The following is a 6,117-nucleotide window of genomic DNA, read 5'->3' on the forward strand; positions in this document are numbered from 1 at the left end:
TCACTTAATATCTTTGTCCTTCATTGGTCTTAGTAATAGGTATGGTTTAGGAATGCTTAGTCTGGCAGACTGCATGTAATTGAGCCAGAAATCTCTTCTTTCAGAAAGAAGGAACAACTGTAATGACAACTGTAATGTGCAAACACATTTGGTCTGCATGCCTTTTAAGATGACAGTTCCCAGTGTTACAATCTGCATATGACCAATAGATTGTTGGACAAATTTCTTTCATCGGACTTGGAAAAATTGGGTTCGGTTTCCCTAATGTGGATGAAGGAGTTTAATGCCTCATGTTCTCAGTGAATGAGTACTTGGATCACTGGGTGAACAGAAGTGGTAAGGATTCATATTCAGAGATTCTATGAAAGAGGCTTTATCCTTCTTACAAAATGTATGAAATGAAAATTAAAACAATATGAATGTTTATATGTTATATCATATATTTTTTCCCATTAGTACTTGATGTTAAGGAAATAGTCATTATGCACTGTGTCATTAATATCAGTTGCTCCTGCTTTCCCTACTTCCTACCTCCTCCCACTCCCCTTCTTTAAAAAAAAAAATTATTGTCCTTCTTGCTTTTCTTTATTCTGTTTGTTTGTTTGTTTGTTTTATTTTACTCAGCTGTTAAAGAGAAATATCCATTATTTCTGTATATTTAGGAGCTATAAAAGAATCAGATCCCAAAAATTGAGATGACTGCTACTGTAGACAGAATTGAATGGAACGAAAGTATGATTATGTGTCACAGTGTTATCCTTAGGTCTAAGTCCATGACAGGGACACTAGAAAAGGGAGAGAGAAGGAAAGAAAAAAAACTGCCCCATCTTTGGTAACTCAGGGGGGCAGGGGGAAGAGGTGCCAGAGGGGGTGAGGTGAGGGGAAGGGTACAGAAATAGCAGATGGGTCTAAAAAACAAAAACAAAAAACTGAGAGTGTCCCAAGTATCCAAGATATGGGACCTTACACTGCCGACGACTGGAACTGGAACTTTGGCCTTTTAATTGACTGTGGTTTTGCGTATTCCATCAACTTCGCATTTTGTGCTTTACAGGACTTTGACATGCACATTTCTCAACAAGTTTGCTTTGGCAATGTATTTTACAAAAGTTTGGTAAAAATTACATAAAAATTATCAAGGAAGAGCAGTTCATATATAAGGCTCTGGGAGCAAGTAACTCATCATACATCCTGAGGGTAGACAAAATTTTAAAGATACATCAATTTTAATTAGACATTGTCAAAGCATCCAAGGTACTTTTAATGTAAAGTTTATAGGCTTCATGTCTAATGACTCATACTCTTAAACTCTTCTTCTGGATCTTGTGACAGGGAGAAAAATAAATAAATTGAATGATTATACCAGAAATATCTTGATTATTTTGGCTTTGGATAGTCACCTTGCAACTTTATAACCACTTTTCACATCAAATTGTTTTTACAAATTAACCAGTGGTACTACAGTACATGGATAATTTCAATTACATTATTTCCATTACTATTCTGTTACTATACCATCCCACTTATGATTTTGTATAACAAGTAAAGGGTAAAAATTTCATTCATATTTCATGTAAAGTCATTCATCTCCACATCATTTTATAGAATCTGTTAGGTGTACCTACTTAGAACTACTGAGAGTTCCAGAAAAATAATGAATGTGTAAAAATGATGAATTGGTGCTATCTAGATGCTACAGGGATAGGCTTTATAAAGGTTTATATAGTTATAGTGATGAGCTCTGGCGTATGAGATGATAATGTTATTATTCCCCTCTATATGACATGGAAAAATAACTATTTGCCTTTTATAAACTGACTGTTAGTTTTCAAGTACTCACTCCTCAGTAATACCTTACTTGAAAACTTTCCTCCTGCATAGCTTAATCACAAGTCTATGTCATTTTCTCCAGCCCGGGAATGCATATTCAGGTGAATGCAATACCATGTATCTATAGTGGTGAGTGTTTATTCAAAAGAGTAAAAAATAAAATGACATATTTTCTTTCTAAGTTACATGGGATGATATGAATACAAATCTGTTTCCAGTCCCTGATCTGGGACTTTTCTAGTGGCTGATTCTAGCACTTTCTTTATTTTACCCAACATAGGTTAATATTATTCATTCTTTTGCACTCCTCAGTATTTATTGAGGCTTTCTCACCTTTACTTTTGTTTTGTAATTGTTTATTCCAGGGATACGGCTTTTCAAAATCATATATATAAAGACCACTAGAAATCTATTTTTAACTATGGACAACACATTATAGTCATTTTAAGAACAAAATCTGGGAAAATATTTGCTGGCACCAGAGGAATGACAGTGATCTTTACAGTGGCAATTAATGTGTGACTCTGGAATCCTCTCTGGGTTTATGTGATTAAACACTGCAAGGCTGATTGCACTTCTTTTCCCCCACAAAATGTAGTTTCTCTTTGATTCTGAAAAAATTCCTAACTCCCTGTTTGATTATAAGGACCTGCACAAATCCTCAAGAGAAGTAAGCAGAGGTCCCTGTAGGTTAGGTCTGTCATCATTTTCTTAGAACAGCTCTATTATGGATAATTCCCTGGAAGTCAGCTGTAAAGCTCAGCAGGTTCCCTCCTGATATCCTTCACATTTGGATAATTAACTGAGCTGTTTGAACAACAGAAACTTTATAATGTTCAGCAGTGGGAGTCTTGCAGCTGATCAGCTTTACCTTCATCAGCATTTGTCATTTTAACACTCAAAGGGTAATGTTTCAGGATGAATATAATCTTCAAGCAGAAGAAGATCTAAAATATACAGGAAAATAAAGGCATCTAAAAATTTATTATGCAGACTGTAATACTCCTTGCGCTGTGTTGCTCATGTACACTGTATTACTATCTAAGAGGGATTTAGTCAACCTTGTATCTGTATAAAATAGGCTTTGCTTGATTGCAAGGAAAAAACAAGTAATGAATCCTCATGGAAACCAATCATGACAAATAGAATGCATAAAGCCTTCATGCTGATCACAGCAGTCTTTTTCTGACAAAACTTAATTTGTTTAGAAACAGTGAAATGAAATATCCTCTGGCTTCTTATTCTTTTGTTCAGTTCATATGATATTTAAAAATGATTCAAGGTCTAAGACTTTCAGTGGAGCTTAGAGGAGCAATGTGGTCAGGGTCTACTTACCATCTCTACCAATGTGGTCAGGGTCTACTTACCATCTCTACCAGTGATGTCTTCATGAAAGACCATCCAAAAATCAGACCTTGTGTCTGAGATGGTTGTCTAAATGCTTCTTTAAATCTGGCATGCCTCCTAATTATTTTCATGGAAACTACAATAGATACAGAAAGCACAGTAACACTATTTGATAGAGCAAATTCAACAAAATGCTATTTTTCATCATAGTCGCCTCCATTAACTACTTTTGCATTGATGAGCTGATCGAGATGCTCTTCATTTCATGATGTGACAGCTGTGCTTGGCCATCATGAATGTGCTTTGTCTTTCACATTGCTGTCACTACTGCTGAAACACACCACCCACTGCATCGCTGTGCTCACATCCATTCTTTGTTCTCCAGAAACATTCAGCAAGTGCCACTAAATGTCAATAGGTGTATTTTTTTTCTGTGTGGAGGAATTCAGTGGCACACCTTTGCTTCATATGCATTTACATGTTGGATACCATTTTGTCAGACTTTCCCTCTGCTGACATCTGTCCCAAACAGCAACATGTAACGGAATATTGGTGGGAAGGTTCAGTCTCTACTGCTATACCAGCAACATTCACCCCTGACTTTGTGGGCCAATATAATAAAACAGGAGGCAGTACTTTTGGATCAACGTTGCTACTATAAAGGCAATAGTTACTGCTTCACATAATCTGATACCAGGAAGATCCTGTTAGGCAAAAAAAAAAGCAAAATTGTGATAAATTAGTTCAGTGAGTTCAAAACCTGAAAGAGTTTTAAGAGCAAACAATTTTATTTGAGAGACTACTGAATTTAGCAAATAAGGAATATTACTGCGTTCGTCAAATAAAATCCAATGAGTACAATGAAATTTGTTCTCATATTTTTGTACTAAATTTGGTTCATAAAAATTGTTTACTTAAGCCTCCCCCATGCCTCCAACTGTTTTTGACTATGCTCTACTAGTGAAGCAAACATTCTTGTTAGTAAGATTTAAGACTATTTGACACTTATTACCCAACAGCCATGAAGGACCGATTGAAATTAAGAGAGGTCTGTAAATCATGATGCATTATTTAATGTCCTGAAAAATAGTTGCAGTAGATAATTATTAATTATTGTGAGACACTGTTGTGATGGCTAAACATTACTGGAATAAGAAATGTGTTTCAAAAAACAGCAAAAAGCAACATATACACAGTAGTTAGAAATACCATATTTCTTGAACCAGTTTAACTTAATTTTAATTAACTACAAATCATGAAAGATTTATTCATTATTCGTAACTTTCTGAATACATGAAGACCTAAAGAACATAAATATGATCTGACACAATACTGTAAGTAAAAAAAACAATAAAAACAAACAAAGGTTATTTTTCTCTGTGCCAAGATCTCTTATTATAGCCCAGTTTTCTGCAGATGAATATGTAAGTAGATTCATCGTTTCCTGTAAGATTCATACTGATGAGGCTAAGATGCACTATTCTCAGGTCAGGTTAATGTTTGTCTCCTGAAGAGAACTGTTCAGCATTTATTTGCTTATTTATTTATTTATTTTTCTCACTTAGATAACCACAAGTGCAGTAAATATTGTGTTATATGAGAGGGGCTGATAGAAGAGAGGCTGTTTGTTGTTAGCCATTCTTAGTACAAAATAGACTGTCTTCTATTAGGTAAGTAGAATGCTTTTTAAGTTTAAAAGGTTGCAGTTTCTTTAGGTCTTTACACTCCTCTGAGATGTAAACCTGTTCTTTAATAACACAGGCAGTGTCTAGTCTTGTTAGCATAGCCTCCCAAGAGAATATTTCTTTATCTTAAAAAAGTGAAAGAATATATAGTATAATAACTCACACTGCAACAAGGTTAACTTAAATTTTTTATTAAGACAGAGGCCATTAAACTGTAGCTGTTAGATACTGAAAAATTCAGTGTTTTCCATATTGGGATTCTCTCTGAGACATTTCCCATGTTGCTTTACGTATTTTTTGGTAATACTTAGGAAACATTTCTCTCAAGTGTCAGTATGATCACTTTCTGATAACTGCTTTGTGCTAGAATCACCCCTGCAATGTACAACTCTACAAATGAAAAATTAATATCCTGAGCAGATTTAATCACCTACTATAGCTCAGATATGCCAATATTAAAACACATTTATGCATGAACAACTAATAACTAATAATTGAAAGAAATTACATGCAACCCTAGAAACTATTTCTTAATTGTAACTCATTAAAATAAATTATGGTATATTATACCAATTACAGTGCTGAAAATAGAATTTAGCAGCAGTTGTTCTGTCACTTTACCCCTTCATTTTAGCTTTTTATGGCAGATATGTTTTGAAATAATTTGTCCTAATCAGATAGTGTTATATATTACCAGCCAGTAGCTACACCTCCATGCAAAATTATCCTTAGAGAGGCATTGGGTTAAGCATTAAAACTTAGACTCATTAGAGATAATTGAATGTTATTGGCATGAACATGAAGATTTGTTGCAGTGGTTCAAACAACATACAAATCTATAGATTCATATAATTGCGTTGCTATCTACTGCTGCCTTTATTGTAGGCTGTAATTTATTATTCTAGAGAGTTGATGTTAATGAAAAAAAATATTAATAATTGGAACTAGATGCACTCTAAATAGAAAATGCTTTAGTATAATTACGGTCTGGCTTCACTCATTCAGTGACTGAAACTTTTATAATGATGCCTTAATAAGTATAAAACTGCAATGAACTTTCTAAATATTTTATAATCATTCATACAGTCTGTGTGAATGCTACTTTTTCTGTAAGGTCAACTTTTGGGAATCTCAGTACTGTTCCTGAGCATCAACTAATTGCTCCACTTGAATTCAGGGACACTCAGCACTAAGCAGCAGAGGAACCAAAGGAGAGCAAGCCAAGCCAAATTGGGAGCAGTTTGAGCATCTCCAG

Source organism: Cyrtonyx montezumae, unplaced genomic scaffold, assembly GCF_038088225.1.
Source record: "Cyrtonyx montezumae isolate F1298 unplaced genomic scaffold, pur_monq_1.0 scaffold_2, whole genome shotgun sequence".
NCBI classification, from domain to species: Eukaryota; Metazoa; Chordata; class Aves; order Galliformes; family Odontophoridae; genus Cyrtonyx; species Cyrtonyx montezumae.